The sequence below is a fragment of the Pinus tabuliformis genome, chromosome 7, assembly GCF_031772625.1.
Source record: "Pinus tabuliformis cultivar Carrire ecotype Pingquan chromosome 7, CPIR1, whole genome shotgun sequence".
Taxonomy (NCBI): domain Eukaryota; kingdom Viridiplantae; phylum Streptophyta; class Pinopsida; order Pinales; family Pinaceae; genus Pinus; species Pinus tabuliformis.
Genome location: NC_142293.1, coordinates 141856862 through 141878921, shown reverse-complemented (window position 1 = coordinate 141878921; position 22060 = coordinate 141856862). Strand labels below are relative to the sequence as shown.

The 22060-nt window shown below is 52.4% G+C and overlaps 5 non-coding genes and 10 pseudogenes across 5 annotated transcripts; all 15 read left to right on the top strand.

The window, feature by feature from the left end:
* The first annotated feature begins 225 nt into the window (after positions 1-225).
* LOC149246175 (5S ribosomal RNA) lies at positions 226-344 on the top strand. The gene has a single exon (XR_016267547.1). It is a non-coding gene; the product is annotated as a 5S ribosomal RNA (ribosomal RNA).
* A 604-nt stretch (positions 345-948) lies between these two features.
* LOC149246174 (5S ribosomal RNA) lies at positions 949-1067 on the top strand (annotated as a pseudogene).
* A 605-nt stretch (positions 1068-1672) lies between these two features.
* Positions 1673-1791, top strand: LOC149246173 (5S ribosomal RNA; annotated as a pseudogene).
* Positions 1792-2394: 603 nt separating this feature from the next.
* On the top strand, positions 2395-2513 carry LOC149246172 (5S ribosomal RNA; annotated as a pseudogene).
* A 605-nt stretch (positions 2514-3118) lies between these two features.
* LOC149246171 (5S ribosomal RNA) lies at positions 3119-3237 on the top strand (annotated as a pseudogene).
* A 602-nt stretch (positions 3238-3839) lies between these two features.
* On the top strand, positions 3840-3958 carry LOC149246170 (5S ribosomal RNA; annotated as a pseudogene).
* Positions 3959-4562: 604 nt separating this feature from the next.
* LOC149246169 (5S ribosomal RNA) lies at positions 4563-4681 on the top strand (annotated as a pseudogene).
* Positions 4682-5286: 605 nt separating this feature from the next.
* LOC149246168 (5S ribosomal RNA) lies at positions 5287-5405 on the top strand (annotated as a pseudogene).
* A 604-nt stretch (positions 5406-6009) lies between these two features.
* On the top strand, positions 6010-6128 carry LOC149246167 (5S ribosomal RNA; annotated as a pseudogene).
* A 605-nt stretch (positions 6129-6733) lies between these two features.
* LOC149246166 (5S ribosomal RNA) lies at positions 6734-6852 on the top strand (annotated as a pseudogene).
* A 1296-nt stretch (positions 6853-8148) lies between these two features.
* Positions 8149-8267, top strand: LOC149246165 (5S ribosomal RNA). The gene has a single exon (XR_016267505.1). It is a non-coding gene; the product is annotated as a 5S ribosomal RNA (ribosomal RNA).
* A 668-nt stretch (positions 8268-8935) lies between these two features.
* Positions 8936-9054, top strand: LOC149246164 (5S ribosomal RNA). Its single transcript, XR_016267457.1, has one exon. It is a non-coding gene; the product is annotated as a 5S ribosomal RNA (ribosomal RNA).
* A 603-nt stretch (positions 9055-9657) lies between these two features.
* On the top strand, positions 9658-9776 carry LOC149246163 (5S ribosomal RNA). Its single transcript, XR_016267527.1, has one exon. It is a non-coding gene; the product is annotated as a 5S ribosomal RNA (ribosomal RNA).
* A 605-nt stretch (positions 9777-10381) lies between these two features.
* Positions 10382-10500, top strand: LOC149246162 (5S ribosomal RNA; annotated as a pseudogene).
* Positions 10501-11104: 604 nt separating this feature from the next.
* On the top strand, positions 11105-11223 carry LOC149246161 (5S ribosomal RNA). Its single transcript, XR_016267519.1, has one exon. It is a non-coding gene; the product is annotated as a 5S ribosomal RNA (ribosomal RNA).
* The last annotated feature ends 10837 nt before the right edge of the window (positions 11224-22060 follow it).

Sequence of the window (22060 nt, the reverse complement as noted above, 5' to 3'; positions counted from 1 at the left end):
CCACACAGCGTCCTCGGTGGTCGCGGAACTTACGCCTTTTCCTTCTCTCTCTTCTTTTCATTTTTGCTCGTCCGTTCTTCCGATGGCTCCCCGCGGGGCGGGAGGCGCCGCCGAGTCGAGGAAGAGGGCGAGCCCCTGCGCCGAACCGTTTCGGATCGAGGGCCGTGGATGGGGCCCGTGGCTCGGCGGCGTCCCTTGAAGAGGGGGAGGGGGCGAGATCTTTGCAGGTGCGATCATACCAACGTTAACGCACCGGATCCCATCAGAACTCCGCAGTTAAGCGTGCTTGGGCTAGAGTAGTACTGGGATGGGTGACCTTCCGGGAAGTCCTAGTGTTGCACCCTCCCCCCTTTTTTTGTGCGGCGTTTTGCGACGTGGGGCTACTTATATAGTGATTTTATAATGGAATCCCGCGAACGAAGAAATCGCTGGAGCATTAAGGGGGCAGGGGGAGCGTCGCTGAGGGAAACAGCGACTCGCTTTAAGACTGCTCCGAGGGAAATTCGATAACAGGTTCTTTTCCCTGGTCGGAAGTCACGGGTGGGATCAGAGTGCAACGGAGGCGATGTATTTTGACAGTGGGCGATGAATCTAGGACCATTCGCATCACCGCTGTGGATATGACACGAGGAGAGTGGGTAAGAGGTGTAGATCGTATGTGCTTTTGTAGGAATTCGAATTTTGGAAGAACTGTGGAGGGTTCACGGAAAGGTTACGGGAGCTCCACGCAGCGTCGTCGGTGGTCGCGGAACTTACGCCTTTTCCTTCTCTCTCTTCTTTTCATTTTCGCTCGTCCGTTCTTCCGCTGGCTCCCCGCGGGGCGGGAGGCGCCGCCGAGTCGGGGAAGAGGGTGAGCCCCTGTGGCGAACCATTTCGGATCGAGGGCCGTGGATGGGGCCCGTGGCTCGGCGGTGTCCCTTGAAGAGGGGGAGGGGACAAGATCATTGCGGGTGTGATCATACCAGCGTTAATGCACCGGATCCCATTAGAACTGCGCAGTTAAGCGCACTTGCTCTAGAGTAGTACTGGGATGGGTGACCTCCCGGGAAGTCCTAGTATTGCACCCTCCCCCCTTTTTTTGTGCGGCGTTTTGCGACGTCGGGCTACTTATATAGTGATTTTATAATGGAATCTCGCGAACGAAGAGATCGCTGGAGCATTAAGGGGGCGGGGGGAGCGTAGCCAAGGGAAACGACGACTCGCTTTAAGACTTCTCCGAGGGAAATTCGAGAACAGGTTCTTTTCCCTGGTCGAAAGTCACGGGCGGGATCACAGTGCAACGGAGGCGATGTATTGCGGCAGTGGTCGATGAATCTAGGACCGTTCGCATCACCGCAGCGAAGATGACACGGGGAGAGTGGGTAGGAGGTTTAAATCATATGTACTTTTGTAGGAACTCGAATTTCGGAGGAACCCGTGGGTCGTTCACGGAAAGGCAGCGCGAGCTCCACGCAGCGTCGTCGGTGGCCGCGGAGCTTACGCCTTTTCCTTCTCTCTCTTCTTTTCATTTTCGCTCGTCCGTTCTTCCGCTGGCTCCCCGCGGGGCGGGAGGCGCCGCCGAGTCAGGGAAGAGGGTGATCCCCTGCGCTGAACCGTTTCGGATCGAGGGCCGTGGATGGGGCCCGTGGCTCGGCGGTCTCCCTTGAAGAGGGGGAGGGGGCGAGATCTTTGTGGGTGCGATCATACCAGCGTTAATGCACCGGATCCCATCAGAACTGCGCAGTTAAGCGCGCTTGGTCTAGAGTAGTACTGGGATGGGTGACCTCCTAAGAATTCCTAGTGTTGCACCCTCCCCCCTTTTTTGTGCGGCGTTTTGCGACGTCGGGCTACTTATATAGTGATTTTATAATGGAATCTCGCGAACGAAAAGATCGCTGGAGCATTAAGGGGGTGGGGGGAGCGTAGCCGAGGGAAACGGAGACTTGCTTTAAGATTGGTCCGAGGAAAATCCGAGAACAGGTTCTTTTCCCTGGTCGGAAGTCACGGGTGGGATCACAGTGCAACGGAGGCGATGTATTGCGGCAGTGGTCGATGAATCTAGGATCGTTCGCATCACCGCTGCGAATATGACACGAGGAGAGTGGGTAAGAGGTGTAGATCGTATGTGCTTTTGTAGGAATTCGAATTTTGGAAGAACCGTGGAGGGTTCACGGAAAGGCCGCGCGAGCTCCACGCAGCGTCGTCGGTGGTCGCGGAACTTACGCCTTTTCCTTCTCTCTCTTCTTTTCATTTTCGCTCGTCCGTTCTTCCACTGGCTCCCCGCAGGGCGGGAGGCGCCGCCAAGTCGGGGAAGAGGGCGAGCCCCTGCGCTGAACCGTTTCGGATCGAGGGCCGTGGATGGGGCCCGTGGCTCGGCGGTGTCCCTTGAAGAGGGGGAGGGGACAAGATCTTTGCGGGTGCGATCATACCAGCGTTAATGCACCGGATCACATCAAAACTCCGCAGTTAAGCGTGCTTGGGCTTGAGTAGAACTGGGATGGGTGACCTCTCGGAAAGTCCTAGTGTTGCACCCTCCCCCCTCTTTTTTGTGCGGCGTTTTGCGACGTGGGGCTACTTATATAGTGATTTTATAATGGAATCCCGCGAACGAAGAGATCGCTGGAGCATTAAGGGGGCGGGGGGAGCGTAGCCGAGGGAAACGACGACTCGCTTTAAGACTGCTCCGAGGGAAATTCGAGAACAGGTTCTTTTCCCTGGTCGGAAGTCACGGGCGGGATCAGAATGCAACGGAGGCGACGTATTGCGGCAGTGGGCGATGAATCTAGGACCGTTCGCATCACCGCTGCGAATATGACACGAGGAGAGTGGGTAAGAGGAGTAGATCGTATGTGCTTTTGTAGGAATTCGAATTTTGGAAGAACCGTGGAGGGTTCACGTAAAGGCCGCGCGAGCTCCACGCAGTGTCGTCGGTGGTCGCGGAACTTACGCCTTTTCCTTCTCTCTCTTCTTTTCATTTTCGCTCGTCCGTTCTTCCACTGGCTCCCCACGGGGCGGGCGGCGCCACCAAGTCGGGGAAGAGGGCGAGCCCCTGCGCCGAACCGTTTCGGATCGAGGGTCGTGGATGGGGCCCGTGGCTCGGTGGTGTCCCTTGAAGAGGGGGAGGGGGCGAGATATTTGCGGGTGCGATCATACCAGCGTTAATGCACCGGATCCCATCAGAACTCTGCAGTTAAGCGCGCTTGGGTTAGAGTAGCACTGGGATGGGTGACCTCCCAGGAAGTCCTAGTGTTGCACCCTCCCCCCTCTTTTTTGTGCGGCGTTTTGCGACGTCGGGCTACTTATATAGTGATTTTATAATGGAATCCCGCGAACGAAGAGATCGCTGGAGCATTAAGTGGGCGGGGGGAGCGTAGCCGAGGGAAACGACGACTCGCTTTAAGACTGCTCCGAGGGAAATTCGAGAACAGGTTCTTTTCCCTGGTCGGAAGTCACGGGCGGGATCACAGTGCAACGGAGGCGACGTATCGCGGCAGTGGGCGAAGAATCTAGGACCGTTCGCATCACCGTTGCGAATATGACACGAGTGTGGGTAAGAGGTGTAGATCGTATGTGCTTTTGTAGGAATTCGAATTTTGGGAGAACCGTGGAGGGTTCACGGAAAGGCTGCGCGAGCTCCACGCAGCGTCGTCGGTGGTCTCGGAGCTTACGCCTTTTCCATCTCTCTCTTCTTTTCATTTTCGCTCGTCCGTTCCTCCGCTGGCTCCCCGTGGAGCGGGAGGCGTCGCCAAGTCGGGGAAGAGGGCGAGCCTCTTCGCCAAACCGTTTCGGATCGAGGGCCGTGGATGGGGCCCGTGGCTCGGCGGTGTCCCTTGAAGAGGGGGAGGGGGCGAGATCTTTGCCTGTGCGATCATACCAGCGTTAATGCATCGGATCCCATCAGAACTCCGCTGTTAAGCGCACTTGGGCTAGAGTAGTACTGGGATGGGTGACCTCCCGGGAAGTCCTAGTGTTGCACCCTCGCCCCTCTTTTTTGTGCGGTGTTTTGCGGCGTGGGGCCACTTATATATCGATTTATAACGGAATCTCGCGAACGAAGAGATCGCTGGAGCATTAAGGGGGCGAGGGGAGCATAGCCGAGGGAAACGAAGACTCGCTTTAAGACTGCTCCCAGGGAAATTCTAGAACAGGTTCTTTTCCCTGGTCGGAAGTCGCGAGCGGGATCACAGCGCAACGGAGGCGACGTATTGCGGCAGCGGGCGATGAATCTAGGACCGTTCGCATCACCGCAGCGAAGATGACACGGGGAGAGTGGGTAGGAGGTTTAAATCATATGTGCTTTTGTAGGAATTCGAATTTTGGAAGAACCGTGGAGGGTTCACGGAAAGGCCGCGCAAGCTCCACGCAGCGTCGTCGGTGGTCACGAAACTTACACCTGTTCCTTCTCTCTCTTCTTTTCATTTTCGCCCGTCCGTTCTTCTGCTGGCTCCCCGCAGGGCGAGAGGCGCCGCCAAGTCGGGGAAGAGGGCGAGCCCCTGCACCGAACCGTTTCGGATCGAGGGTCGTGGATGGGGCCCGTGGCTCGGCGGTGTCCCTTGAAGAGGGGGAGGGGACGAGATCTTTGCGGGTGCGATCATACCAGTGTTAATGCATCGGATCCCATCAGAATTCCGCAGTTAAGCGCGCTTGGGCTAGAGTAGTACTGGGATGGGTGACCTCCCAGGAAGTCCTAGTGTTGCACACTCCCCCCTCTTTTTTGTGCGGCGTTTTGCGACGTGGGGCTACTTATATAGTGATTTTATAATGGAATCCCGCGAACGAAGAGATCGGTGGAGCATTAAGGGGGCGGGGGGAGCGTCCCTGAGGGAAACAGCGACTCGCTTTAAGACTGCTCCGAGCGAAATTCGAGAACAGGTTCTTTTCCCTGGTCGGAAGTCACGGGCGGGATCACAATGCAACGGAGGCGATGTATTGCGGCAGTGGGCGATGAATATAGGACCGTTTGCATCACAGCTGTGAATATGACACGAAGAGAGTGGGTAAGAGGTGTAGATCGTATGTGCTTTTCTAGGAATTCAAATTTTGGAAGAACCGTGGAGGTTTCATGGAAAGGCCACGCGAGCTCCACGCAGCGTCGTCGGTGGTCGCGGAACTTACGTATGTTCCTTCTCTCTCTTCTTTTCATTTTAGCCCGTCTGTTCTTCCGCTGGCTCCCCGCGGGGCGGGAGGCGCCGCCAAGTCGGGGAAGAGGGCGAGCCCCTGCGCCGAACCGTTTCGGATCGAGGTCCGTGGATGGGGCCCGTGGCTCGGCGGTGTCCCTTGAAGAGGGGGAGGGGGCGAGATCTTTGCGGGTGCGATCTTACCAGCGTTAACGCACCGGATCCCATTAGAACTACGTAGTTAAGCGCGCTTGAGCTAGAGTAGTACTGGGATGGGTGACCTCCCGGGAAGTCCTAGTGTTGCACCCTCGCCCCTCTTTTTTGTGCGGGGTTTTGCGACGTGGGGCTACTTATATAGTGATTTTATAATGGAATCCCATAAACGAAGAGATCGTTGGAGCATTAAGGGGGCGGGGGGAGCGTAGTAGAGGGAAACGACGACTCGCTTTAAGACTGCTCCGAGGGAAATTCGAGAACAGGTTCTTTTCCCTGGTCGGAAGTCACGGGCGGGATCATAATGCAACGGAGGCGACGTATTGCGGCAGTGGGCGATGAATCTAGGACTGTTCGCATCACCGCTGCGAATATGACATAAGGAGAGTGGGTAAGAGGTGTAGATCATACGTGCTTTTGTAGGAATTCGAATTTTGGAAGAACCGTGGAGGGTTCACGGAAAGGCCGCGCGAGCTCCACGCAGCGTCGTCGGTGGTCGCAGAACTTACGCCTTTTCCTTCTCTCTCTTCTTTTCATTTTCACCCGTTCGTTCTTCCGCTGGCTCCCCGCGGGGCGGGAGGCGCCGCCAAGTCGGGGAAGAGGGCGAGCCCCTGCGCCGAACCGTTTCGGATCGAGGGCCGTGGATGGGGCCCGTGGCTCGGAGTGTCCCTTGAAGAGGGGGAGGGGGCGAGATCTTTGTGGGTGCTATCATACTAGTGTTAATTCACCGGATCCCATCAGAACTTCGCGGTTAAGCGCATTTGGGCTAGAGTAGCACTGGGATGGGTGACCTCACGGGAAGTCCTAGTGTTTCACCCTCCCCCCTCTTCTTTGTGCGGCGTTTTGCGACGTGGGGCTACTTATATAGTGATTTTATAATGGAATCCCGTGAACAAAGAGATCGTTGGAGCATTAAGGGGGCGGGGGGAGCGTAGCCGAGGGAAACAACGACTCGCTTTAAGACTGCTCCGAGGGAAATTCGAGAATAGGTTCTTTTCCCTGGTCGGAAGTCACGGGCGGGATCGCAGTGCAACGGAGGCGACGTATTGCGGCAGTGGGCGATGAATCTAGGACCGTTCGCATCACCGCTGCGAATATGACACGAAGAGAGTGGGTAAGAGGTGTAGATCGTATGTGCTTTTGTAGGAATTCGAATTTTGGAAGAACTGTGGAGGGTTCACGGAAAGGCCGCGCGAGCTCCACACAGCGTCGTCGGTGGTCGCGGAACTTACGCCTTTTCCTTTTCTCTTTTCATTTCATTTTCGCTCGTCGGTTCTTCCGCTGGCTCCCCGCGGGGCGGGAGGCGTCGCCAAGTCGGGGAAGAGGGCGAGCCCCTGCGCCGAACCGTTTCTGATCAAGGGCCGTGGATGGGGCCCGTGGCTCGGCGGTGTCCCTTGAAGAGGGGGAGGGGGCGAGATCTTTGCGGGTGCGATCATACCAGCGTTAATGCACCGGATCCCATAAGAACTACGCAGTTAAGCACGCTTGGGCTAGAGTAGCACTCGGATGGGTGACCTCCTGGGAAGTCCTAGTGTTGCACACTCCCCCCTCTTTTTTGTGCAGCGTTTTGCGACTTGGGGCTACTTATATAGTAATTTTATAATGGAATCCCATGAACGAAGAGATCGTTGGAGCATTAAGGGGGCGGGGGGAGCATAGCTGAGGGAAACGATGACTCGCTTTAAGACTGCTCCGAGGGAAATTCGAGAACAGGTTCTTTTCCCTGGTCGGAAGTCACGGGTGGGATCACAGTGCAACAGAGGCGACGTATTGCGGCAGTGGGCGATGAATCTAGGACCGTTCGCATCACCGCTGCGAATATGACACGAGGAGAGTGGGTAAGAAGTGTAGATCGTATGTGCTTTTGTAGGAATTCGAATTTTGGAAGAACCGTGGAGGGTTCACAGAAAGGCCGCGCGACCTCCACGCAGCGTCGTCGGTGGTCGCAGAACTTACGCGTTTTCCTTCTCTCTCTTCTTTTCATTTTCGCTCGTCCGTTCTTCCGCTGGCTCGCTGCGGGGCGGGAGGTGCCGCCAAGTTGGGGAAGAGGGCGAGCCCCTGCGCCGAACCGTGTCAGATCGAGGGCCCGTGGCTCGGCGGTGTCCCATGAAGAGGGGGAGGGGGCAAGATTTTTGCGGGTGCGATCATACTAGCGTTAATGCACCGGATCCCATCAGAACTTCGTAGTTAAGCGCGCTTGGGCTACTGATGGGTGACCTCCCGGGAAGTCTTAGTGTTGCACCCTCCCCCCTCTTCTTTGTGCGGCATTTTGCAACATGGGGCTACTTATATAGTGATTTTATAATGGAATCCCGTGAATGAAGAGATCGTTGGAGCATTAAGGGGGCGAGGGGAGCGTAGCTGAGGGAAACGGCGACTCGCTTTAAGACTGCTCCGAGGGAAATTCGAGAACAGGTTCTTTTCCCTGGTCGGAAGTCGCGAGCGGGATCACAGCGCAACGGAGGCGACGTATTGCGGCAGCGGGCGATGAATCTAGGACCGTTCGCATCACCGCAGCGAAGATGACACGGGGAGAGTGGGTAGGAGGTTTAAATCATATGTACTTTTGTAGGAACTCGAATTTCGGAGGAACCCGTGGGTCGTTCACGGAAAGGCAGCGCGAGCTCCACGCAGCGTCGTCGGTGGCCGCGGAGCTTACGCCTTTTTCTTCTCTCTCTTCTTTTCATTCTCGCTCGTCCGTTCTTCCGCTGGCTCCCCGCGGGGCGGGAGGCGCCGCCAAGTCGGGGAAGAGGGCGAGCCCCTGCGCCGAACCGTTTCGGATCGAGGGCCCGTGGCTCGGCGGTGTCCCTTGAAGAGGGGGAGGGGGCGAGATCCTTGCGGGTGCGATCATACCAGCGTTAATGCACCGGATCCCATCAGAACTTCGCAGTTAAGCACGCTTGGGCTAGAGTAGCACTGGGATGGGTGACCTCCCGGGAAGTCCTAGTGTTGCACCCTCCCCCCTCTTCTTTGTGCGGCGTTTTGCGACGTGGGGCTCCTTATATAGTGTTTTTATAATGGAATCCCGCGAACGAAGAGATCGCTGGAGCATTAAGGGGGCGGGGGGAGCGTAGCTGAGGGAAACGGCGACTCGCTTTAAGACTGCTACGAGGGAAATTCGAGAGGGGGGAGCGTAGCTGAGGGAAACGGCGACTCACTTTAAGACTGCTACGAAGGAAATTCGAGAACAAGTTCTTTTCCCTGGTCGGAAGTCACGGGTGGGATCACAGTGCAACAGAGGCGACGTATTGCGGCAGTGGGTGATGAATCTAGGACCGTTCGCATCACCGCTACGAATATGACACGAGGAGAGTGGGTAAGAGGTGTAGATCGTATGTGCTTTTGGAGGAATTCGAATTTTCGAAGAACCGTGGAGGTTTCACGGAAAGGCCGTGCGAGCTCCATGCCGCGTTGTCGGTGGTCGCGGAACTTACGCCTTTTCCTTCTCTCTCTTCTTTTTATTTTCGCTCGTCCGTTCTTCCGCTGGCTCCCCGCGGGGCGGGAGGCGCCGCCAAGTCGGGGAAGAGGGCGAGCCCCTGCGCCGAACCGTTTCAGATCGAGGGTCGTGGATTGGGCCCGTGGCTCGGCGGTGTCCCTTGAAGAGGGGGAGGGGGCGAGATCTTTGCGGGTGCGATCATACCAGCGTTAACGCACCGGATCCCATCAGAACACCGCAGTTAAGCGCGCTTGGGCTAGGGTAGTACTGGGATGGGTGACCTTTCGGGAAGTCCTAGTGTTGCACCCTCCCCCGTTTTTTTGTGCGGCGTTTTGCGACGTGGGGCTACTTATATAGTGATTTTATAATGGAATCCCGCGAACGAAGAGATCGCTGGAGCATTAAAGGGGCGGGGGGAGCGTCGCAGAGGGAAACGGTGACTCGCTTTAAGACTGCTCCGAGGGAAATTCGATAACAGGTTATTTTCCCTGGTCGGAAGTCACGGGCGGGATCACAGTGCAACGGAGGCGACGTATTGCGGCAGTGGGCAATGAATCTAGGACCGTTCGCATCACCGCTGTGAATATGACACGAGGGGAGTGGGTAAGAGGTGTAGATCGTATGTGCTTTTGTAGGAATTCGAATTTTGGAAGAACCGTGGAGGGTTCACGGAAAGGCCGCGCGAGCTCCACGCAGCGTTGTCGGTGGTCCCGCAACTTATCCTTTTCCTTCTCTCTCTTCTTTTCATTTTCGCTCGTCCGTTCTTCCGCTGGCTCCCCGCGGGCCGGGAGGCGCCGCCGAGTTGGGGAAGAGGGCGAGCCCCTGCGCCGAACCATTTCGGATCGAGGGCCGTGGATGGGGCTCGTGGCTCGACGGTGTCCCTTGAAGAGGGGGAGGGGGCAAGATCTTTGCGGGTGCGATCATACCAGCGTTAACGCACCGGATCCCATTAGAACTCCACAGTTAAGCACGCTTGGGCTAGAGTAGTACTAGGATGGGTGACCTCCCGGGAAGTCCTAGTGTTACACCCTCCCCCTTCTTTTTTGTGCGGCGTTTTGAGACGTGGGGCTACTTATATAGTGATTTTATAATGGAATCCCGCGAACGAAGAGATCGCTAGATCATTAAGGGGGCGGGGGGAGCGTAGCTGAGGGAAACAGCGACTCGCTTTAAGACTGCTCCGAGGAAAATTCGAGACCAGGTTATTTTCCTTGGTCGGTAGTCACGGGCGGGATCACAGCACAACTGAGGCGACGTATTGCGGCAGTGGGCGATGAATCTAGGACCGTTCGCATCACCGCTGCGAATATGACAAGAGGAGAGTGAGTAAGAGGTGTAGATCGTATGTGCTTTTGTAGGAATTCGAATTTTCGAAGAACCGTGGAGGGTTCACGGAAAGGCCACGCGAGCTCCACGTAGCGTCGTCAGTGGTCGCGAAACTTACGCCTTTTCCTTGTCTCTCTTCTTTTCATTTTCGCTCGTTCGTTCTTCCGCTGGCTCCCCGCGGGGCGGGAGGCACCACCGAGTCGGGGAAGAGGGCGAGCCCCTGCCCCGAACCGTTTCGGATCGAGGGCCGTGGATGGGGCCCGTGGCTCGGCAGTGTCCCTTGAAGAGGGGGAGGGGGCAAGATCTTTGTGGGTGCGATCATACCAGCGTTAACGCACCAGATCCCATCAAAACTCCATAGTTAAGCGCGCATGTGCTAGAGTAGTATTGGGATGGGTGACCTTCCGGGAAGTCCTAGTGTTGCACTGTCCCCCTTTTTTTTGTGCGGCGTTTTGCGACGTGGGGCTACTTATATAGTGATTTTATAATGGAATCCCGCGAATGAAGAGATCGTTGGAGCATTAAGGGGGCGAGGAGAGCGTAGCTGAGGGAAACGGCGACTCGCTTTAAGACTGCTCCGAGGGAAATTCGATAACAGGTTCTTTTCCTTAGTCGGAAGTCACGGTCGGGATCACAGTGCAACGGAGGCAACGTATTGCGGCAGTGGGTGATGAGTCTAGGACCGTTCGCATCACCACTGCGAATATGACACGAGGAGAGTGGGTAAGAGGTGTAGATCGTATGTGCTTTTGTAGGAATTCGAATTTTGGAAGAACCGTGGAGGGTTCACGGAAAGGCCGCGCGAGCTCCACGCAGCGTCATCGGTGGTCACGAAACTTACGCCTTTTCCTTCTCTCTCTTCTTTTCATTTTCGCCCGTCCGTTCTTCCGCTGGCTCCCCGCGGGGCGGGAGGCGCCGCCGAGTCGGGGAAGAGGGCGGGCCCCTGCACCGAACCGTTTCAGATCGAGGGCCGTGGATGGGGCCCGTGGCTCAGCGGTGTCCCTTGAAGAGGGGGAGGGGGCGAGATCTTTGCGGTTGCGATCATACCAGCGTTAACGCACCGGATCCCATCAGAACTCCGCAGTTAAGCGTGCTTGGGCTAGAGTAGTATTGGGATGGGTGACCTCTCGGGAAGTCCTAGTGTTGCACCCTCTCCCCTCTTCTTTGTGTGGCGTTTTGCGACGTGGGGCTACTTATATAGTGATTTTATAATGGAATCCCACGAACGAAGAGATCGTTGGAGCATTAAAGGGGCGGGGGGAGCGTAGCTGAGGGAAACGGCGACTCACTTTAAGACTGCTCCGAGGGAAATTCGATAACAGGTTCTTTTCCCTGGTCGGAAGTCACGGGCGGGATCACAGCGCAACGGAGGCGACGTATTGCGGCAGTGGGTGATGAATCTAAGACCGTTCGCATCACTGCTGCGAATATGACACAAGGAGAGTGGGTAAGAGGTGTAGATCTAATGTGCTTTTGTAGGAATTCGAATTTTGGAAGAACTGTTGGAGAGGTAAATCCCCTCTACGGATAGAGGTGATCCCTACTAGCCTAGAATGGATCTAGCAACAATCAATCAATGCTACTGTGCAAGTTCCTAATTGCAATTAAAAGAGAGGCAATGAACACCTACTTGGATTCCAACACTATTGTTTTATGAAGAGATGCTTCTCTCGCTCCTTCGCTTTGGCCAGTCACGATCCTCCGCGATCTTCGCGAATAGATACCTCCACATACGAAGAGAAAGACAAACAGAAGCGTGAAATCTAATAAAAACAATTATACATCAGTCAGAAAGGATGTAATTCACATTAACCATTACAAAGACAAACGAGAATGGAACCATAACAGTAGTCATCTATTATTAAATCAATAACAGAGAAAGGTACAACCAAAGTTCTGACGCTGAGTCCTTCTCTAGAGGGTCTAGCCAGCAAGTCTCTTAAGCATTCACCCTTGGAGGTAGATTCTCCCAACACAAAAGCTCTCTCTCACACAAGCAATACTCACAACCTTCCTTAAGCTTCCTCTAGCAAAACCACACTTGTCACACCAACTACCTACTAGCAGCAGCAATCCAAGCACTATGAATTCCACACTATCCAAACTAGCTGCTCATGGTAATGGTGGAGGTTTAAATAGGAGAAGGAGTCTCCATGAATGGTGGGAGGACAAGCTTATCTTCAAGGAAGGTGGTTCCAAATGACGAACAGACATGCCATAGAAGGGAGGGCGATACTCACAAGGCCAACAACCAAGTCTGGAACCATCTGGAAGGCTGGCTGTTGGAACAAATTCGCCCAAACTGGATCAGCGCGGGTGTAACACTGAACTGACGCGCTGACAGCGCATCACAGTAACAGAGAAGGCTGTGTCAGCGCGGCTTAATACTTTCATAGGATGCGCTGGCGCATAAAATTCGACCAGCGCGGGAAACCCGTGTGCTTCCGCGCTGGCAGCGCATCAGTTACACTATCAGCCGCCTGTCAGCGCGGTTATTTTAATAACAGACGCGCTGATGCAATAAACTTTGGCAAAGTGGGTCATTTGGCCAGTTTAGAGAGCATGAGCATGGTGTATTTGATTTCATGAGACAGTAGGGAGACTGACAGGGAGACAGTGACAAATTACTACGTAACAGATGCCCCCTAAAGCATGAAGCCCGAGAGAGTAGGAGGGGTGAAATGCTTTACAAAACTACCGAACTGGAACACCACCAGGAAGGACCTGCATGAATGTACAACTGATATCTCGATCACATGTAGTCCAGGCATGGGCGCAGCCATCCAAAAGACATACGAAGAAGGTCTGTGGTATGGACGCAGCCACCCAGCTGAAGAGACCATAAAGATGAGAGGGTATGGTCGCAGCCATCCCAAAGACTCAGGTATGGGCGCAGCCATCCATCAATGAGTCATGTAATAACAATCCACAAAATCGCAGCCTGGTTTGCAACAGACAAAAACCAGGGTCTTGCGCTCCATCCCAACCCGAACAAAGTACAAGTTTAAGCATGTGAGTACATGAGCTGAAGTCGAACATGCATGAACATCGTCTGATTACCAGTCAATGATGAAAATTGTTAACAGACGCGAGAGGTACCACCAATGATGACAATGGCCCTCAAGGTACTTATAGGTACAATTCGCGGCGTGTGAATCAATGAGCTGGTGTCGAACACCCGCAGAATCATCCGATCAGAGGCCAATGATGAAAACCTCACGTCGAACACGAAGAACCTGCCATTGAGGCATGCAGGCTCTAAGGCACCTGAAGGGAGTCTCTAGGTCACTTTCCTGGATAATGAGCTGAAGTCGACAGGAAGTAACCTTGATCGAAGGTGGGCCATAATGTTTCCCACATCATCGACACGAGACAGAGAAGGATAAAATATTTTTTGTGAGACATCAGAGGGAGGTGGTAATCTTGCAGAGGCCAACTTCTCTTGAACATTTCGGCGGCACAATAGCGGATTCGGCAGTATCTGACATCAAATGAGCAGAGGTCATGGTGACAAGGCAAATGAGCAGATGAGAGGTCAAATAGGATAACCCAAATCCATGGAGGCTAGTGTAAAACAAGATGAGAAATCCCCACCCAGACACGAATGCAGACGAGTGCCATGTTCAAGAGCGCCATACTGCCGACACGACCATTATTACAGTTTCATTTTCCCCACCATTTCTGGCAGGTACCCCGGTTATTTTTGGATGACAAGCTTGACGGGGATAGCATATGCTTGGGAAGCGTCATTTCGACGATGTCCGATGCGATTGAGTTTTAACGAGCCTGACAAAGGAAGAACTCGGCGTCTTTCCCTGTTTAGAGAGTCTGAAAAGACAACGGAAAAGGAGACTCCAGGGGGGTCCTTTTTCGTAAATTTGTGTCTCTTGAGCCCGAAAAAGTATAAAACAATGCTCGAAAGAACCGCCCGACTAGTATGATAGAGGAGTACTTTTCGTGAATGGTGACTGCGACCCGAAAAAGTAAAAAAAGCGGTCGGAAGCACGTCGTTTTAGAGCCAATAACGAGTGTGAAACGACAAACACCCGGCAATCTTTTTAAGTTAAACGGTCGAAAAAAAGAGCTTTAAAATGACCGCCTCTCGTTCCTTTTAACGAGATGAAAGGAAGCTCGGCCATCTTTTCTTGGTTCATGTCGGAAAAGAGCTTAAAGACGACATTTTTTGGGACCAAGTGTACGAAGAATCGTTATGACCACGCCGGTTACTGAAACCTGCACAAGAACACCACCCGCATAAACCTGTTCGATATGTGTAAAAATATAGCAAAACATGCATAAAAGCATAATACAGTGACATTAGTGCTAAATCCATGGTGAAAATATGACAAAAACCCACATTGATGAGAAACTATGGTGAATTATGAATTTTTTACCATAAATAGGGGGGTAAAAGTCATTTTTTACCATTGTTACCATTTTGAGTTGTGAAGAACGTTGAGGAGCTGCAAGGTTGACGGAGCGATTTCCAGCCCGTGCAGACACCATTCATCCGGCAGCTTGTTCCAGGTAGGTTCTCCTCTCCCTGCGTTTCATTTTGAGCCTTTTTGAGAGCAATTCCACGGTGGGATTTGGCCGTTTGGGCAAATTCTTTGAGCGTTGGTGCGCTCTCGGTCAGCGCGGATTTCCCGCTCGGGTCCGCGCTGATCGAATTAACTTTACACACACCACCTCATGGGTCAGCGCGGAAAACACGTGTGCTTCCGCGCTGACCCAAGGAAAAAACAACGGTGCGCCATTATCAGCGCGACTGTTTTAAAAACAGTCGCGCTGGCGCCGTAAAGATTTGTTTTTAAGAAAATGGACGTACAAATTTCAACGATTAGCGCTCTAATGTTTTTTCATGGTCTTGCAGGGCAAAATGTCTTTTGTTTGGCAAGAGAGAGCTCACGATGATGAGGATATAGCTGCTTATGCCATTGCCGAATGCCGAAATGCAATGCGGGCATGCGGGTTCTTGAAATTCTTTCTCACTCCGCGCCTGAGGGCGCAACCTGATCTGCTGGAGCTCTTAATCAGAGCTTGGAATCCAGTTGATGGGAAATTCACGATCCGTGGCCGGGACATTGAGTTTGATTCCACGGACATTTATTTTTTGACTGGATTATCACGCCGGGGCCAGATGCCCATCCTGGAGGGGCAACGACCCAGCGGTGAGACTCTTGACCAGCTGATGGCTCGAGTGTGTCCAAGGGCTGTTAAAACACGGAGCGGGAAGGTTGGTATTCCGACGGTGGACGACATGCCTCTTCGCACCATACTCTTTCTGGTGACACGGGCAGCGGGCTCTTTGGCCAATCATGAGGCCTCAAAGACCCAACTACTACTGGCTCTTGAGTGCTTACAGCCCACCATTTTCAACTGGGCAGCAGCTGTGACGACTAGCATGAAGAGGCAACTGAGCAACTGCCGACGCGGAGAGTCGAAGCAGTTTGCTTATGGGTCGCTCTTACTTCCGCTCATGCTGGAGCGAGTGCCGGCCCTACAGCTACAGACCATGGCCGTGGATCCACCTAGAGGTCCCCGGGAGACGAGGGCCAGTCGATGGGCCCGCGTCATGCCACGTGGAGGTGGTGGCCGCCCAGTGGCTTGGGGGGTGTATTTTCGAGAGTGGCTGGATCGACAGGCCATTCTCGTAGAGGACTGGCCATATGCCAGTATGGACTTCCGCAACGATCCCGACATGCCACTGCCCGCGGGAGAGCATTGGGATGATGGAGGTATGTCACTTGATCTCTTTTTAATATTTTTTAATGTTTTTGATTTTGCATGTACATGTCTTGATAAATGTCATGGTGTGCAGATGTGGGACCTGTGAGACCCATTGGCCTAGCCCCAGAGGCACGGAGAGAGGGGCAAGGAGCTGGAGCCCTGGCCCTAGTTCCTCCAGGAGTTGACACGACGGAGACTATAGCTCGCAACCTTGAGGGTTTACTGGAGGGGGTGCCAGATTACCAGGGGGTCGAGGAGGTCCCCATAGCTCACCAGATCCACACAGTGGGGGTGGCACCCAGGATGCACCGCCTTTTGAGGCGGGTGGCACGGGCAGCAGTATGCTATAGAGAGCATAACCCAGATCAGTAGTTATCTAGGTCTTTTCCACTGATGTTTTTGAGAGACACCTGTCTCGGATGTACCGAGAATACCGGTTTTACTTCAGACATATACACTTATTTTTTAGCGCCTTAGTGCGCCACACGATATATATATATATATATACATACTGTTTTTGGATGGATCTTTTCACATGTGATGATGTTTTTATATGCTATGCAAATGTTTAATACAAATGTGATCTAATGTATCAGTTGCACAACACACGACCCATGTATTTTAATTTTTATGCAAGCTTAAAGGCACATATGCAGGCACACATGCAAACTATGCTTGGAAAGGAAATTATTTACATATGCTTAATCTATGGTCTTATTATGTTTTCTATGCCTTCTTGTATGATGTTTATCTATTACGCAAATGTCTGTCCAACACATGGTTTGCCAATGCATCAGTTAACGTATTTAATCGTCTCGGAATGTGTTGATATGTGATATAATCAAAATTCCTTTCTAACAATCTCACACGTAAATACAACCTTAGAATGCGTTGGTCTCTGACGGAATATCGCCCATTGAGTTGATGGACGACAAGTTGAGAGTCCAGGTTTACCACCAATGCACGAATGCCAAGATCAACTGCTTCGGCTAGTAATTCAATTACAGCACTGTATTCGGCAACATTGTTGGTGGTACGGCCCAAACACACGCCTTGAAGATCTAGCAACTCACCGTGAGGATCGTAGATCGCCCACGCCGCAGAAGACAAATTGCAAGTACTACGGCAGGCGCCATCGGCGAAGCCAACATAAGGTGTAGTAGACATCTGCACAAGAAGCAGGAAACAAAATAAGAGGCAAACACGCCTTCACACCAAAGCAAAACAAGAAATCATGCACACATGACACACTTGCTAAGAACACACGTATGTACAAAACTAGGTGCACGAAATCATGCATAATATTTTTTCAAATAGAGCCCGTTGCGGGGCTTGTCAAGAGGATTTCCTTCGTAATCGATCAGCTCATATGCCCCCTTTTGCAAAACTCTCTTCACGATATAGGGGCCTAGCCACATGGATTCGAGTTTTCCTGCCCCCAACTTATCTTTAGCTTGATCATAGAGCAGTACTAGGTCTCCCTCAACAAAGGAACGAGGTTGAATGGTATTGTCGAAGTGAGCCTTAACCCTCTTCTTTTGCGCTTCAATAGCTAGAGAGGCTAAGCGACGGGTCTCGTCTAGCCGTTCTAAATAAAGAAGCCGTTCCTCCACCGGAGTGGTGTTGGGAAGCAACTCGACAGCTAACTTTAACGAAGGAATCTCACACTCAACAGGAAGGGTGGCCTCCAGTCCATAAACAAGCTGAAAAGGAGTGAAACTGGTGGCGTCCTTCACAGAGGTTCGATAGGCCCACAGGGCGGGGAACAGCATCAGATGCCAGTTAGACTTGTGCGTATTCACGGTACGTTGGAGCATTGTGATCAAAACTTTGTTCACGACTTCAGCTTGGCCGTTAGATTGAGGGTAATACGGCGTCGAGGTATCTTGACGCAAGCCTAGCTGGGTCGTTAGTTCCGTCATCATGTGATTACGGAAATGTTTTCTGTGATCTATGACAATAGCCTGGGGGACTCCGAACCGAGTTATGACATGATTAAACAAAAACTACGCCGCCGTGTAACCGTCTTCGTTCAATGTAGGCATCGCTTCGGCCCATTTGGTGAAGTAATCTACGGCAACGATGATATATCCATGCCCCCCGGCCAAACGAGGGTTACAGGACGTATAATCGATGCCCGATTTGGAAAATGGACCTACGGTAACAACGGGGTGCAGTGGTGCAGGAGGTGCACGCATTTTCCGGTGGTAAACCTGACATTCATGACATGCACGGACGACAAGGATGCAATCCTTGAAGATAGAAGGCCATAAATAACCAGCACGGAGGATTTTCTGGGCAGTGTCATATCCGGACATATGGCCGCCACAAGCACCGGAGTGGCAGTCATTCAATACCCGCTCAGCCTCCTCGAGAGTCAAACATCGGCGGAGAACAGAATCAACGCTGAGGCGGTACAGGGTATCGCCAATAATGCGATAGGGTTGAGATTGGTGACGAATCCTCCATCGAGCGTCTTTCGATACATTAGGACGGAAGGAAGACGTCTGCAAATATACTATGATGTCCCCATACCAAGGGTCGAGGGTGCTGATTAGAAACAATGTTTCATCTAGGATATGCTCTTCCGCACGAGATGGTACAGAAGGGGATGGCAAAGAACAGAGCAATTCCGCAAAGACCAGAGATTTCTTAAAATTGGCAGCAGTAAATTCCAAGTCAAACTCTTGTAGGATGACAATCCATTTCAAGTACTTGCCCCCCAGCAGCTGACGCGACAAGATGTAGGTCACTGGGTTGCAGTCGGAAATCACGGTCGTAATGCACAACAGGATATAGTGCCGGAATCGTTGGACGGCGCAGACAGCTGCCAATGCCAACTTCTCGACATATGCGTAGCGAGTTTCTGTATCCAAGAGATTGCGACTAAGGTAATAGATAACGTGCTCGTTGCCATCATCATCATCCTGCACCAGAACCATGCCGATGGTGGTGTCAGCGGCAGCTAGATAGAGAGAAAGATCACAGTGATAGTTCGGAGGTCTTAAGAGTGGGGCGGAGACAAGGAGGTCCTTGAGTCGCTCGAAAGACTCCTGGGCGATGGCATCCCAACGAAAGGGTGTGTCTCGCTTTAATAACCGTGTGAAACCCTTAGCCACCTCGGCATAATTTGGAATGAATCGTCTAAGGAAATTCGCTTTGCCCTGCAAGCTCTGCAATTGCTGCAAAGAGGCAGGGGGAGGAAGATTCAAGATGGCCTCAACTTTGAGGGGATCCAGACGGATGCCTTCTCGGGAGACGATGAACCCGAGCAGTCGGCCTGATTCTACGCAGAAGACACACTTATGAGGATTAAGCCTTATGCGGTAGTGTCGACAGCGGAGAAAAATTTCGCGAAGATGAGAGGGATGATCCTGACGCTTAGCTGAATGAGCCGGGAGGTCATCCAGATAAGGTTGTACAATGTGACGAATATCATGAAAGGCATAAGACATTGCACGTTGAAATGTAGCGCCGACATTCTTTAGACCGAAAGGAAGCTTCTTATAGGTGAAGGTGCCCCAAGGACAAATAAAAGTTGTCTTATGCTGGTCCGTGGGTGCAATGTTGATCTGGTTATAGCCAGAGAAGCCGTCCATAAATGAGTAAATTTCACTTCCTGCACACTCATCAATAAGCTGATCGATGAAGGGCGTAGGGAAGTTATCCTTCGGACAGGCACGATTGATATCTCGGTAGTCAACACAGACCCGGATAGTACCCTGCTTCTTATTCACAGGGACTATATTAGACATCCAATCCATAAGGGGAATGGGGTAAATGAAGCCAGCTTTAAGAAGCTTTTCGACTTCGGCCTTGATGGCTGCAGCCTTTCGAGGGTGCACAGGGCGTAAGCGCTGACGAACAGGCTTAGCACCTGGGTATGTAGGTATTTCGTGCACCACTATACTAGGATCGATGCCGGGCATTTCCTCATAGGGCCATGCGAAGACATCACGAAATTCGCGAAATAAAGCAGTGTAGAGTTGAACTTCCTCAAGAGTGCAAGTGACTCCGATATGAATGTGCTCGATGATCCCTGGTTTGACAGAGATGTCGATCGGTTGGGTTTGCGTGATATTTCCCATATTGCCCTCCGACACTTGATAAAGCTGAATGGGTGTTTGGAGGGGCGGGGATGGGACACATGAAGCAAACCGCTCGAGACATGCGGTCATTTCCGGATGGGGAGGGAGAAACGAAGAGTGATGGTGGTGATCTGACCAAGGGAACTCTTCGAGAGACATGGTCTCTATGATGGCTTCGTCGGAGGGAAATATTTCCGTCAATGGATCCGAAGTAGCCTCATCTCCTAGCCAAGGGAAATGATCATATGAATCGGGAACACTGCTCGGGAGAGCAGGTTCATCAGGGGGAGCCGATGCAGCGACAATCTCGATGTAGTTGAGTTCGGCAGGACTCAACGGCATCATATCACCCCAAGAGTCTTCCTGGTTAGCAGGAGGAAGAACCCACGGATCTGAGCGTACATAGATCATGTTGATAGGGGCGAGATTCGGAGGTGGGTGGGGAAAGACTCCCATTAAAGTGGGATCTTTGAAAAGTCCAGCACCCACGTTCACGAGTGACTTTGAGGTATGCTCCACGAATGGCACATTACCTTCAGAAGAAGAGGCGAAGAAGGAGAGCTGGTCCACCGTGACAATCTTCCCCTGGTGAGGGAAACGAATGACACGGAACAGGGAAGAAGCCACGGCTTGCATGGCGTATGTCCAGCTCTGTCCGAGGAGGAGGTTGTAGGTCAAATTGGCGTCGACAACTTCGACCTCCACTTCTACGGTCTTTCCTTCCAAAGAGATGGGTAAGCGTTGGAGGATACCGTAAGGACGCGATTCTCTCCCATCGAAAGCTTCTAGCGTCGTAGGGGACTGACTCAAAGCAGGGGAACCAATCGCTTTCCAGCAAGCAACGGACATGATGCAGGTTGAGGCACCTTCATCAATAACCGTACGATGAATCGTTCTGCTATTGATGATGACCTGTATAAGGAAAGCGACTTGGTGAGGCAATCTCTGTGTAAAACCCTCGAGATCGAAAGAAATCAAATCTGAATCTGTCGGGTCGATGCCACCAATCGCTGATAACAGGGACTTCCTCTGAGAGGGGCAGCTCTGGAGGACTTCTAGAGCGGACATAGCAGACGGAGCCTGAGCTAAGTCCTCAACAATGCTATAGTGTTGGGCAGCACGAGCATTAGGGTTGTAAGATGACTTCCTGAGTACACCTTTTGGAGGGGGTCGGGGGATCGTCTCAGTGCTGGGCCTTTCGATGTGGAGAGGACCAGAACTAGACGGAGGAGCGCTGGAGGGAACCTCTGGTTCTTTCCCGACACGAGATGAATAATCTTTCGCTCGAGTTGAGACATGGATGGGAATTTTGCCAGCCATGAACACTTGAGAACCGAATGAGGAAGAGGGTTGAGACGGGTCTGCCACCATTTGAGTCTACTGGGAAGGGAAAGGCTCTTTAAGCACGGCAGGAGTCCCAGGAGCGCCTTTCAATAACCGACTAACTTCGGACCACCTTGGGCAGTCCTTAGTGTAGTGATCCTCATCACATATGAGACAAGGATACTTAGGTTTTTGTTTAGCTCCTTCCTCGGGTGGAGGTTTAGGGGCATCCTGCTTGGGCTGACCAGATTTATCTTTAGCTTTCCCTTTCTTTTTCCCTTTTGAGGATTTATCCGCCGCGGTGGACTGGACGGCGTTTACCTCGGAGGTACTTCCAGGATTAGATTGGCCCTGAGGAGCATTTTCATTAGAAGCGTTTTGTTTTTGCTTCCCAGGGTTCGCGGCCGATTTCTTTGATGACGAATTAACAGAGCCAATGACTCCATCAACAGATGGTTTTGGCGGAGCCTTGGTCTGTCCAGGTCTCGGGGCGTCTGGCAAATAATCATATAGAGTACCCGACTGAGAGTATACTAAGTCTAGGTACTGAGCTCGCGCGATCGCTTGCTCTTCAGTTACACAAGCTCCCATGGCGATGTCTTTTGCAATTTTAGGGACAAAGGAAGTTGTGAACCAATCGGTCAGGAGTTGATCAGGAATCCAGAATTTGATCAAGCGACGACGCCTTCTCCATTCATGTATATGATCAGATATGTGCGTAGCCGTGTCCTGTTTTAGAGACGTGAGGAGATTTGTCCCTGTCTCGTACCGAATGGGTAACTGAAAATGAGTTAAAAACGCCATAGCCAGCGAGTTGAAATCTTGAAACATGCCGCGATTCAGCTCAA